The following is a 15038-nucleotide window of genomic DNA, read 5'->3' on the forward strand; positions in this document are numbered from 1 at the left end:
ACACGTGTCCGAAATCAGAACGACGTGATTGATGGGACATTTTACTAACCCGCCGACCCGACTGTAGCATACGGAAGAAGGAACCGAGGTCAATTAATTACTTTTTGTCGCTTCGATAAATCTGTTCTCCGAAAAGTAAGTGGACTATCTGTGTACGGGTAAAATCGGGGACATGTTACCCCCGATTCCCCAAAAAATAAGCGAGAGAGCAGCACGGTCCGACGCAACTTCAAGCGAAGCCAAAGGGTCCCTCGTGTCTAAGCTCGGTAGGGATGAACGATGCACCTGGGATCTGGCATGGCTAAACAATGGATTCAGACTGAGTAAAGTTTCGAGACCACGGGAAAAAGAGAAATAATTGAGCATGACAAGTAGGGAGCCGTAATATTCGGCCTCAACCGGAAATTAGGCAAATCCCGTCCGATATCAACTGCGGGTCGATGTTTAATGGAAAAAGAAGATTTTTACATTATTTAGACTTGTACTAGGATTGAAATTCCATACTTTATAAAGAGGATAATTTTTTTTTATTTTAACACACTTAAGCACGTATATCAAAGCAATAAAAGTTTATTTTTGTTCCCTAACTATTGTTCATAGTGTTCTTCAGCTACTTATTTATTTGGTTGCAACCGAGCCCATATCGAGGGCTCGACCAAGGTTAATTTTCAGAATTCATCTAAAAGCGAGGCTTAATTGTTCATCACGATTGGTTTGATCGTTTTGTTTCTCTTTATTTTAATTATTTTCTGTTCTTAGATCATTTGTATTAAAATAAATAATGTATTCTTTAACCGCGTACAAATTTAATTGTTACTCATTTTTAGGATAAACAATGTACATGGATGTTAGTATGTGCTCTATATTTTAAGGTTTTAAATTATTAAATATCTATTACAATAGTTATCATCATACTAAAAGTAATAATGATATGATAGTAACATCAATAACCATAAAATAATTCTATAGGCTAACATCACTACTATCTTACTTTATAACCTTCATAATATAGTGTGATTCCTCCTTACTCGAACAAGTGCATAATTTCTTCAAAATAAAGTAGGATTCGTAAATGTGATTCATTCCATTTCTTTGAGTTCGACATTTTGTTGAATTTGAGGTAACACTATTCAATAACGTTATTCCGTTCTATTTTTAGAGAAAATAATCTGTAATCTCAAATACAGTGAATTGATTAAATTTTTTTAGGACACAGTGTGAAATTTATTGTCTAGAAATACATTAATTTCTGTTATCACTAGCATTTCTGCTAGTTTGTGAAAGACACGAATAACAATAACTACAATAGAACAGCTCGTAGAGCTTCTGTGGAGACTGCTGATTGCAGTTTCAAACTAAAAGAGAGACAAGACAGGTTGTTGCTGCTTTCTTTACTGATAAATATGAAAGAATTGCCACAAGCAACTCATCGGACAATGTGTCAATCCTACACTCCATCGGATCCTGCACATATGAAAAGGCAGCAATACTATCGATAAAATAGTGCTCCAATGCTGAAGTCAGGAATTTTTTCAGGGTTGTTCAAACTTGAATGAAGTGAAAAAAATTTTAACAAAGAGCGTTCACTATATGTTATATACCTCTAAAACCTACTGTTTTACTTATATATGTAATATAATTTTCCGACGAAGGGTGTACATTTGACCGCCCTTTAAGATATGTCCCCCCACCCCCAACCCCCAAAACAAAGGTGGAAACCAGAAGTACTTGTTGAAGCCGAACATGTCCATCTCCCATTCTTTCTTTGTTATTGTTTTCCATTTGTAGGTTCGATTAGCTCGGGAAATTGGCTTGTATTTAACTTTTAACTCCCTTAAAGAGGTTTTTGCAAAAATAAACTTCGTACTAGAAATTTGGAGGCACTCCCTTGTGGATCGAAGAACTTTCACTACAAGAAAAGTGTTAATTATATGGAGATTTTACCTAGAAATTTTATTTGCAAATAATACCTGTGGCTTTTTATGGGAAAAATTAAAATTCTTAAATTTAAAATATTTTACCTGCGAAAAATATTTTTCCAGGAAAATTCATAGGTAACTTTGGCATCATTAAGTGCCAAAATATTTTCTAGGAAATTACCTGGGAGAACTAATCGGCAAGTATATTTTCGCCAGAAAATTCACAAGTAATTTAACGAAAAGAATGGAAAAAAAATCCATTATATTCCGTAGGAAAATCCCCAAGTAGTGTTACATGCGAATTCACTTTGGGATATGTTTTTGGAAATTTACATGTGGATTTGCTTATTAGGGGAATTATCTAGGGATATTGTTGTTGCGGATTTAACTAGAGTTTTTTTGGGGGGGATTTACCTAGGGATTTTCTTAGTTGGGGAACTATCTAGGGATGTTGTTATTGCGCATGTAGCTGGGCATATTTTTTCGGGGATTTACTTGGGAATTTTCTTACTCTAAAAATTACCTAAAGATCTCGTTGCTGTAAATTAAGTTAAGCAAAAAATCTCGGGGATTTGCTTATTAGGAAATTACATGGGATTTTATTATTATAAATTTTGCTAGAAACTTGTTCTTGCTGATATAGCTGGGAATTTTCTTACTTGAAAATTTATCTGAAATTTTGATTGGGGATTTATTCTTCGGATTTAGATACTATTGATGCTTTAGTTGAATATATAATACTTAAAAGTTTACCTGAAGATTTTATAGCTACATATTTAAGTTTGAATTTATATAAATACTTAAAAATATGATTTAAAATTGTAAGAAAATATTTATTTTTTATTTTAAAAAGTATATTTTTTCTAAAACCTACAAAAACTTGATATGTCAAACATATCCTTCTGTGTTAATTTTATCTATTATATATTTTGTCGATTGTGTACGTAAATATAGTTAAATGCTGATTCTATATAAAATTTAATGATGTATATATGTTCGGATTGAACATTACAAGCCATTAAGCATAATATAGTCAGTCATTACTTTTTTGAACAAATTCAATAACAAAATAATTATCATAAATCTCGTTATTTTAAGAACTAAAATTTAAATATAATTGATATAAAAGGATATAACAAAACTAACGTACAACTACATCTAGCATATTTCAATTAATATTATCAGAAAATATACTAAATTTTGCATAAGTGAAAATTCAAATTAATTTCGAAGAAGAGAAAAATAATGTTACATTTATAAAACTATAACAAAATTTAATTAAAATTTTATCTTATGTATGTTATTTTTTTACATGTATTTAAAATGATAAAGTTTAATTGTAATATGTATAAAATGATATTAGTTTGTAAATGTTAGTATTGAAACTTAATTTCAAGTGATCATATGATTTACTTTCTAACATTATCTCTTGATTAACTTCTGACATTTTAAAATGACTTTATCTTATATTTGTTAGGATTAACGAAATAATTCTTACCAATTATGATGTACAATAATTATTTTTAATTGATATATTTATTTATATAAAAAGAAATGAATGTGGTATTCCAGGAATATAAATGAAACTTTTGAAAAATAACTAAGAATATTATTAATTAAAAGTAACATAATTGTAATTTAATTCACTTGCTTTTACTTCTAAAAAGATTTTTTCGTTTAATTTATGAAATCCTTAATTAATGTTTCTTTTTTCAATTCTTTTTCAAAACAGAACCAAATAATAATAATAATAATAAGAGGGAAACATTAAAATAGTACTACGTTGGGAAAGAAAACAGTGAGGACATCTTCTCCCATATCGGCGAAGAGGCGTGGATTTCTCCACTTTATAATGTTGGCATGGTGGTAATGCATTCAACTGTAATAATTTTGATGGTTAACGCCCTTTGGTGTACTAATGTAGTAAACTTGTGCTTACTTTAATAATAATTTGAGGGGGTTAGAAAAATAATGTTGTCAAGTGGGTCAGACCCAGACCAACCGCGGGCTAAGTGGGCCCATCAAATTTTTAAAAAATAATTAAATATAGGTTATGTTATTATATTATTATATATAGGGGACAAAAAGTAATAAAGAATAAAGGGGTGATTTCTTTATATAAAGAGGACAAGAAGTAATGGAGAATAAATGGGTTATATTATTATATTATTATAAGTAATTAAAAAAATACATACACACATATATACACACACACACACACACATACACATATATATATATATATATATATATATATATATATACATATATATATATATTATATAAATTTAAATGACTATTTTTTTTTTTAAAGTTGACCGTTGGGATCGTTTGGCCTGCGAAAGGACCGGTCCGGTCTCTGGCGGGCCAAATGGTCCCAGTCCTGGCAGGCCCAAAGCATAAGACCGGCCCAAGCCCACTAAATTCGATCTTAACGATCCTTACCCGTTTAACCCGGGCCGGTCCCGGACCTGGACCGACCCACTTGCCGGCCTTAGTTGTGGTGCCATAATGATATTATGTGTGGGGAGCGTAAACAAATATAAATGTAGAGAGTTGTCTTAATAAAAATTAAAAAGTGCAATGGCAGTAATTTTAATTCTTTTCTCTGAAAGCTTTTACAGATTTACTCGGATATTTTGATGGGGATTTACTTGCAGATATTTCCCTACGAAATTCCGCAAGAAGCTCTTAAATTTCATAAATTGTTTACCAAAATTTCATGCGAATTTTTAGAATTTCCAACGAAAAATCCGCAAGTAATTTTCATACAGATTTAAAACCCTAGATAATTTACATACGGATTCAAAAATCCCCAGGTAACATACCTGGGGATTTGTAAATTTCGTAGGTGATAATTATCTACGAAGGTTTTTCCATCGAATTTTTTTTAGATAAAAATTCGCAGAAAACTAAGTTTCCTGCGAATTTTCCTACATAATCTTCAGGAAAATTCCCATGTAATACGTGATTTTCTGGTAGTGTTTAGCAAAACAAATACTTTAAAAAACTGAAAAATATATATTTTAAAAATTCCTTTTTTCAGTTTTTACATAATATATATTTTTCAGTTTTGAAAGTATTTTTTAAAAAAAAATCAGTTTTTACAAAATAAATACTTTAAAAAAATTGAAAAGACTTAAAAATATATATTTTGCAATTTTATTTTTATTTTTTCAGTTTTTACAAAATAAAATTCCAGTTTTTACAAAATATATGATTTAAAAAAACTGAATTTTAAAACGGGTCGTGTGGTGGATTTTTTAAAACGGATCGGGTAAAAAAAAGGGGTCGTTTTCATTTGGTGCTGACACGTGGCACTCCATCCAAAATAAGGGTATATTTGTTCCAAAGTATGACGGGAAGGGTATATATAGCCCAGTAGTTTAACGAGGTATATTCTTAGACCATTTTCGAAAGTATAAAGGTATATTGTCGTAAAATAAAACTACTAAGACCTAAGTTAACAGTAGTTGAATTTAAAACAAAATGACAATGAAAAGTGTAGGAGCCGGTTTCGAACCTATGTCCATCAAGTAACTGAAGTTCTCAAGCAAGCTACAAAAACAATCTCTTTCGTCCTGCTTTTGTTGTTGAGGGGGACAGGAAAATTATTTAAGGGGTCCCCACACTACAAAAAACCGTAATCATTGCGGCGGTTAGATAATGGCCTTCCAAACGCCATTAGGACATATGATATAACGACGTTTTTAAATTACGGCAGTTCAAAACCGCCATTATTTACAATAATTTTTGATAATTCTTTTCCCTTTACATATTTAATATTAAAACATCTTTTTAATTCCTTCTCTCAAAGACTCAAACGACGATCTTTTCTCTCTCTCTCTCAAAATGACGATTCCCCCAAATCGTTTAGGATTCAAGACCAAAAGTGCCGTTGATTTCACTGTAAGGACATCAGATTCCAAATCGTTTAGGGTTCAAGACCAAAAGTTCCGTTGATTTCACTGATAAATGTAAGGAGATTAGATTTTTACTCGTTTAAGGTAATGCGCTTGATTTAGCTTTCGATTTTGCTGATTTAGCCATTGATTTCATTGATTTTAGGCGTGCATGTGTATGTATTGGACGAAGATCAGTTTAAATCACTGATTTAAGCTGTCGATTCACTGCTTAAGCCGTCAATTTCATCATTTGGCAGTCAATTTTATTGATTCGGCCGTTAATTTCACTGGTTTAGCTGTCAATTTCTGCTAATGGTTTTATTTCTTGTTTCTAGTAGTTTTTAATCTGTATTTTTGTTATTTTCTGTTCGATTGGTATGATATTAAGAGTGTAGTCAAATACATGCTCTTAATTTTGATATTTGTAGTTGTTGATATTTTAGCTACTGATCTAATGGTTTTAATTCTTTCTTCTTTTATTTTTGTAAAGTTTTTTTACTTTTCTGTTCAATTAAGTTTGTATTTGTTTAAATTTTGACATCCAGTTATTGATAATTTAGATAGACATGAAAAGTCAAAGATAATTTAGATATTGAAGTTATATATGCACCTTCATGAAAAGCCACTATATGCTGCCTTTTGAACTAAGTCATGAATCATGACAGAGAAGTTAGTCAGAAAACTAGATCAATCTGATTTCTTAAAGTTGAACTTTAACACACCAAACTTTATAGCACTTGGTGTTAATATATAAGGCATGTCTTGTGATAATTGGCTTAATGTATGCATATTTTGATATATATCGCCTCACATTTTGTTCATGTCTCGACGATTTGAGATGTTTAATATGATTATTTGTGCTAAATTTTGGTATTTCTATGTGTAGGGATTATTCGGATGCAATTTGGGACGAAAGGGCGCGAATTGGAGCGAAATCGGGACAAAAACGCAAAAAGTGAAATTTGAGGGCCACAGCGAGCGTGGGGCGCTGGCCTGGACGCTCAAGACGGAAAAATGTCCTATTTCGACTAGGACTCGGTTATTTCGACCCCAAGACGCCCCAACTCATATAAAAGCCAACCTAAACCTATTTTGGAGAAAGGAGGATGTTTTTGAGAGGAAAACACAAGCACAGAGCCGCCGTGGAGGCCGGAATTTATCAAGTTCCATCTTTCTCCCACCAAACTTAGTAATTTTTATGTTTCTTTGTATGATTTGTTGTTTGGCTACCATGTCTATGTGGAGCTAAACTTCATGTTCTAAGGTTGTGGTTCTTTCATGACTATTGTTATTCGGATATTGATTTTGTCTTCTTGATTTATTATATTGGTTTATTTATTCAATCTTGCGCTTTATTATTTAATTGTTTGATCACCAATTGAATACTATCTACGAATCTAGAATTGAACTCAAAAGTGGGAATTCTAGATTGCATATAGGATTGAGTAGAGCAAGTTCTTAAACTCGGGCATCGGGGAACGGATTCGTGGTTAGGATAGACATATACCTAATTGCCTTGCTTGATTGATTTACAGGAATTATAAATGCGTTCTTATTGATTCTAACTCCATAGACATATAGGCGTTAGGTTAGCTTGAATAGGTGAGTAAGAACTTGACAGATTCTTATGAGCAATATTAACCCTGACAACCAATAAGCTAGATAAATTAGTCGGTCAATTCAATTGAAGAATACAATAGGATTGTTAGATAGCCCATAACCCTAGATCGTTTTCATTATATTGATATCATAAAAATCTGCTTTTTCTTTGTTCAAAGTTTATTATTTATATTTTTTTATTTAATTAGTTTAGAATCAAATATTTTTAGGTTTAATTCTTGTTTAGATAATTAGGATAGTCTAATTTAGTTAATAGTTAATCACAAGTCCTCGTGGGTTCGACATCCGACTTTTAGTCACTTTATTACTTGACGACCACGTATACTTGCGTGTGCGTTTGGCCGCAACAAGTTTTTGGCGCCGTTGCCGGGAACTTAGAATTAGCTATCTTTCTAGATTAGACTTTTACTTTTAATTTTATATTTTTTTTTTCTTTTTGTAAATATTTTTAATTTTATAACTATTTAACTTTTCTCTTAGTGTGTTTCTAGTTCTCTCAACATGACATCTAGGGATGAAGTATCCGGAGGTAAGGTTATTGATGAAGACGCTTGGTTGGCGGAAGACTTTTATGGCCCATCTTTTTGGTCTTGCCATGCCCTGAACTCTGGGAGGTCTGAATTTGAATATGGGAGTAAGGGTTGGTATTGGGATGAATATTCTCGATTAAGGGAATGTGCGGAACGACGTTATCTTCTGACAATGTTGGTGAATGATTGGTCTAAGGAGAGAGATGATCTTGAACATAAAATTGATAATTTTGGCTTGGCTGTGCATAACTTAGATGCATATTTGAGTGCAAAGGTTGATGCGTGTAACGCCCAACAATTTAATGATGAGTTATGTGAAGCCGAGAAAAATCTTCTAAACCAAATTGAGGAGCTAAAACGAGAATACCAATCACTAGACCATATTTTTCTTGAGGATGCTAATGTTGAGAAGAATGCTCTAGAGTCATATGAAGGAATAGATAACATTACTTTGGGAGACTTGAGTGTGTTTATATATGGGGATGTAAATAGTAGTACAATTCATGAGTCAGGGCGCATTAGACCTTATTCCAATCATTTTTTCACATTGTGTTTAGATAGTAAGATAGTAATTGAGCCATCTGAGCCTATGGGGGAGTCAAAGGGTGAGGATGAGAATTCCTATATTCTTGAATTTATTGTGCAAAAAAACAAAAATTATATTTCTCATGTAAAGGCCGAAAAGTGTAGAGTGAAAAATGTATTACTTGGCCTGGTTATCGTTGTAGCCCCACCACTGGAGCATAGCCGCAGACTGGATGCTATGTTAGGGGTACAATTCATAAGTTTGAGGTGGAGAAAAAAGTGGTTCACGTCGTGCCGCGACGTTAAATTAGGCACTTGTTGGGAGGCAACCTAACTTTACTGCTTTCTTTTATTTTTATTTATTTTATTATTTTTGTAGTGTTGTTTTATTTTATAGGATTATGAGCATAAGAAGAAAGTCATTAGAAGTGTGCAAAAACAAGCCAGATTATTGGAATTAGTGTGCGGTACCCGCACAAATGATCATCCATGGGAGAAGTCTGAGTACCCCGTGAGCTGCTATTGTATCGGCCTTTGGTCTTTCAGGGAGTTTCTTGTCCACCCTTGTTGTTATTTTTACTTTATTTGTGCATTGAGGACACTGCACTCTTTTAAGTATGGGGTGGAACATTCTCTATTCTTTCTATAGTATTATATTAGTATATTGTTAATTTCTTATCTTTTTATTGTTAGCTAGCTTCTTATTTTTAATAGCATAGTTAGTAGAATTAATGGTGTAGTATAGTAGTAATAGTTTTAGTAGCTTAATTTAAAAATAAAAAAAATAAAAAAATAAACAATTGAGAAAAAAATTGAAAATTTGTTTTTGGACTTTTCCCGACGATGGATCTCCTAGACAATTTTCTTGAGGGATTAAAGTCTAAACAAAAAAAAATTAAAAATAGAAAAATCCAAAAATATGTTTTTTTTGTAGCAATAATCCCCTGTGGTTTTTCTTTGTGCCTCGGTTCTTTTCCATTGGATGTAGTTTGAACTGGATAATTTTTTTTTCTTTGAGAATAGATTAGAGTTTAGAAAATAAATGGAGGAAGAAATATGAGATTCCTAGGGGCTCTTGACTTGTTTGATAGTAGCATATTCAGGCTTTGGCATGTGTAGTGGCTTTCCTATGTTTTAAAATTGATCATGAAGCCTTTATAAATTGGATAGCATGTTTTGTGGCACCTATTTCTCGTTTTCTTGACTTGTGTTCACTTTGCGCTTAATCCTCAATATCTCGTGGCTCTGTGAATATTTACATCTGTTGAGAATCGGAATGGGGCCGTCCTTGGTGAGTCATGTGCCATGTGCGGTGAGATTTTTTTGTAGTCCATATTTTTGTACTTGTGTCTAGAACTTGCTCGGTATGTGAGTTGAAGCGAAATTTTAGGTGATGCTTGGTTTGAAAAATGATTTTAGGCTTTCTTTGATCTTTTTGAACTTAATTGCTTATCACAAATAAAAATTGATCCTTATTTAACCCTTTTGAGCCTATAGACTTTTATTTGGCACCCACATTACAACTCTATACCCTTTTTGTTCTTAATTGATATTTTTTTATCCTTTTACCTCTTAAGACACTTTAATTATGAAATGAGCGCTAAAAGAAGTAAGAAGGGACTAAGTGTGGGGTGGCTTTTGAGTGGAACCAATGAAAGGAAGAAAGGTGCACTTGTTTTGTAAAATAATACACCGCTAGCAAAAATTGAAAAAATAAAATTGGAATAAATATAGATGAATAAATTATTGTCTTGTTCTTGCCAGTGGGTATGAATTAAAGTAGTGCTTAAAGAAAGAGTAAATATTGTTGGGGGTGATATTATTTGTGAAATTGAAGTGGTGTTGAAGAATTTGCGATTAAGTTATTTGGTAATGTGTTAAAGTGCTTAGCAGGTTGAGTCACTATTCCTAAAATATATCCTACCCATCCCTTAGCCCACATTACAACCATGAAAAAGTCCTAATTGATTTTAGATTGAGCGAGATTACATTAGTAGAGATTTACATTAAGGGCAAGCCTATGGTACCAATTACATGCATGTGACTTCTTTTGTGAGAGTGAGCGATTTTCGTTGATATATGTGAGCATGAGATTCGAATGTGTGGATTGATTTTACTCTCTTTGCTTTTGTTGTGAGGGCACATGATTTCAAGAGGGATATGTAACATTATTAGACTTCTCTAGGATATTGGATGTTCAAGCCATGAGTGCATTGTGACATTGAGTCGGTTTATGAGGCTAGGATTGTTATGAGCATGTTGTCTTTGTTTGAATATTTTTGAAGTATGGCATAAGTTAAAAGGAAGTGTATGTGATTGCATATGCTAGAGTTTAATTATTGCTATCAACCATGGTCATTGGTGGAGAGTGCTCAAAGATAGAGTTATTTGTTGGTTGACTCGAGGACGAACAATGTTTAAGTGTGGGGTATTGATAATTGACTTAATGTATGCATATTTTGATATATATCGCCTCATATTTTGCTCATGTCTCGACGATTTGAGATGTTTAATATGATTATTTGTGCTAAATTTTGGTATTTCTATGTGTAGGGATCATTCGGATGCAATTTGGGACGAAAGGGCGTGAATTGGAGCGAAATCGGGACAAAAACGCAAAAAGTGAAATTTGAGGGCCACAGCGAGCGTGGGGCGCTGGCCTGGACGCTCAAGACGGAAAAGTGTCCTATTTCGACCAGGACTCGGTTATTTCGACCCCAAGACGCCCCAACTCATATAAAATCCAACCTAAACCTATTTTGGAGAAAGGAGGACGTTTTTGAGAGGAAAACACAAGCACAGAGCCGCCGTGGAGGCCGGAATTCATCAAGTTCCATCTTTCTCCCACCAAACTTAATAATTTTTATGTTTCTTTGTATGATTTGTTGTTTGGCTACCATGTCTATGTGGAGCTAAACTTCATGTTCTAGGGTTGTGGTTCTTTCATGACTATTGTTATTCGGATATTGATTTTGCCTTCTTGATTTATTATATTGGTTTATTTATTCAATCTTGCGCTTAATTATTTAATTGTTTGATCACCAATTGAATACTATCTACGAATCTAGAATTGAACTCGAAAGTGGGAATTCTAGATTGCATATAGGATTGAGTAGAGCAAGTTCTTAAACTCGAGCATCGGGGAACGGATTCGTGGTTAGGATAGACATATACCTAATTGCCTTGCTTGGTTGATTTACAGGAATTATAAATGCGTTCTTGTTGATTCTAACTCCATAGACATATAGGCGTTAGGTTAGCTTGAATAGGCGAGTAAGAACTCGACAGATTCTTATGAGCAATATTAACCCTGACAACCAATAAGCTAGATAAATTAGTCGGTCAATTAAATTGAAGAATACAATAGGATTGTTAGATAGCCCATAACCCTAGATCGTTTTCATTATATTGATATCATAAAAAACTGCTTTTTCTCTGTTCAAAGTTCATTATTTATATTTTTTTATTTAATTAGTTTAGAATTAAATATTTTTAGGTTTAATTCTTGTTTAGATAATTAGGATAGTCTAATTTAGTTAATAGTTAATCATAAGTCCTCGTGGGTTCGACATCCGACTTTTAGTCACTTTATTACTTGACGACCGCGTATACTTGCGTGTGCGTTTGGCCACAACACCTTGCACCTTTCTATCACAATGATCATTTCCAAATCAGAAAATGCTACACTAATCTACATCCTTCCCAATATCACTCTTGGACCAGTTTACGAGCACCTTGACTATTCCACTAAGTACTTGTCATCTTCCACTTTCCATGAGTAGTTTTTCCTATTTCTTTTGCTTTAGTTTTCTTGTTATCCTAATGTCAGAAAATGCTTTAGTTTTCTTGTTATCCAAGAGTAGTGATCAGCAAAAGGTAAAAGGTTGGATTAACAATTCGCTTAACAAAAAGTGGAAGGAATTAAGGCTTAAAATATGGCATGAGGCTCTAGATCCATTATTGAGTAAAGAAGATATCATCAAGAATGCTCCAGAAGGCATTCCCATGGACCAATGGGCATTGTATGTTAACTATCGTTCAAAAGAGGAAACAAAGGTTGCTGATGCTGCTGTTGCTTCTGTTTTCTTTTCCCTTTTTTGTTTCGCTGCTTCTTCTCTGCCACTGTTGTGGCTTCTTTTTTTTCCTTTTTCGTTTTGCTTAATGCAACTGGGCCCCTTGTCGCTTTTTATATGTAATAAAAATTCTCCTACTTTGACTCGTAAGCGCTTTGTTTGAGAAATCAACGGATTCGAGGACAACAAACACTTCCCCATACTAGTGGTGCTATGAGTTTGGCTAGAAGAAGGGCTTTGGTGGTAATTTAATACGATGTACTTACTGTCGCTTTAATGTGACAAGAGTTATTTAGTTAAATTTTACTTTTTAAAACTTTAAGAAGAAACAGGGAAAAGAAGTTGATCGCGGCAAAGTGTGGACTGAGACTCATAAGAGGAAAGATGGGAGTTATGTGAATGATCAAGCTAGGGAGATTGGGGTAAGTGTCGATCACTATTTTCTGCTTTCTTCTTTTACTTTCCTGTTAGTGGTAAAATGCCACAATGTTCCTCTATTGGTTCAATATGTGATCAGTTAATCTCTGGTGTGAGCTGTGATGCTTATTCTGCTGCTTCAAATTCTTTATATACATGGAGATTCTTGATTAAGTTTTTGATTATGCTTATTGTTTTTTTTTTTCCTCTTAAGTGTTTTTGGTTGGTAACAGCCCCATTAGTGATTTGGAAAATGTTCTTGAAAGGCAACTAACAGTTTAACTGCTTTTTCTTTCACATTTTTGTGCTAATCCAATGGCAGAATTCTTTTTGTTTAACAGAAGCATGTATATTCATGTACTTTTGGTGTTTTGGTGATTCATATGAAAATCTGATGAAAAGAATCATCAATCTTAATAACCTATGTGTGAATTGCAAGTTTCATTTGTCACCAACATCAATCAAAATAGAGAAACTTTTCCTCTTTCTGTCAAACTAGCCAATGATTCTGTAGTACATTCTGTTGTAGTACATAATCTGTTGTAGTAGGCTTTTGTAATTATATTTTGTCTCTCGTGTAGAAAAGAATTGAAGAAATTCGAAGACAGACCAGAAACTCTGGCAGAAATTTCACCGAATGACGCGCTTGGTGTAGTCTTTGGTCCCGAGCACCCTGGCCGTGTTCGAGGCTTAGGCATGGGTGCAGTTCCAACTGTAGTATTCAAGCAAACATCGAGACGAGGTGGTTGTTCTTATATGGGCGCAGCTAGAACTAGTGCTCCACCTCCACAATGGGTGCAAGAGATGGCAAATATGAGATCACAATTAAATGCGCTAACAAGCTTATTTCAAATAAAAATAGAAAATATCCCGAGGAGTATGCTCACTTATTTCCGACTCCTTCACAGGTACAAGTACTTATTTTTTCTTTGTTTGCACATTCAATATTTGCACATTCGATTTCATGCCATCACTTCGCTAGGCTTGCTTCTACTCTCTCTATATTAAATAATAAGTCTTGGTGGCTAGCATCGCTCTCATTCCAGAATATATGTAGTCAGACTTTGCATACACAAGATCATATAGAACTTCACTCTTTCTCTTTATATATAATTTATAGTTTGGTCTTCCACTATAGCTAAATATATATTACAATTTACAACGATCTCATAAAAATATCAATCTGTTACTTCCAGTGCAAAAAGACATAGGATTATTGTTGAGATTTTTGTTCACATAGTTTTGAAGAAACCCTGTCTAGTTTCTTTACATATACTTATATTATAAGGAAATTAGTGGTTTTTCAATGCTACTGGATTGTATATTTGGTTCAAACTGCCCTTTATAATTGTAGGGAGAAATTATAAACCAAGTTAAATACTATATCCCAAATTATACCACCTAAGCTAACTGCAGTCAGCAGCCAAAACATGACAAGAAAAATTGATCCAAGAGCAAGGACTAGTTGAATTGAACCTTGCTGTTCACATATTCACAGGTGGTATATATGCTGGAGGTCAACTGAAAGATAAGATTGAGAATGAAGCACGATAAAATTTTACTTAAGCAATGAAACTCAGAATTCTTACCATTCATATTTTGCTCAGTAAAAGGCTGCTGGAATGAGAGCAGTGATTACAGTGTTTTAAAGTAAAACTGTTTGACACTACTAATTAGTTTTTTTTATGCAGGCACCCCAATCTAGGAGATGGTGTTCCGTCACCAACTGGGCCAAGAAGATCCTTTGACGGAAGTAACTATGAAAACGGAGCAAACGACAATTAGTAATCCTAACAAGTAACTATGAAAACGCAGCAAACGACAATTAGTAATCATTGTTAGGATGAACTGTGTTTTTTTTTGTGTTGTAACTTTGGAATAACCTTCTGCAACTTAAACTTGAATCTTGGATGATGTGGATTTTGGGCACTTATGTTTTAATATGATGAATATTTTGCTTATCTAATTCTCTACTATAATTTATGTTAATTATTATGATGGGTGGTTGATAACATATTATGATGGATTTTGTGCATTAGAAAGGATAAA

At 33.3% G+C, this 15038-nt stretch overlaps 1 long non-coding RNA gene across 1 annotated transcript; it reads left to right on the top strand.

The window, feature by feature from the left end:
• Positions 1-5594: 5594 nt before the first annotated feature.
• On the top strand, positions 5595-7148 carry LOC142167408 (uncharacterized). Its single transcript, XR_012697536.1, has 2 exons — positions 5595-5926; positions 6711-7148. It is a non-coding gene; the product is annotated as an uncharacterized LOC142167408 (long non-coding RNA).
• The last annotated feature ends 7890 nt before the right edge of the window (positions 7149-15038 follow it).

This window comes from Nicotiana tabacum, chromosome 12 (genome assembly GCF_000715075.1).
Source record: "Nicotiana tabacum cultivar K326 chromosome 12, ASM71507v2, whole genome shotgun sequence".
Taxonomy (NCBI): domain Eukaryota; kingdom Viridiplantae; phylum Streptophyta; class Magnoliopsida; order Solanales; family Solanaceae; genus Nicotiana; species Nicotiana tabacum.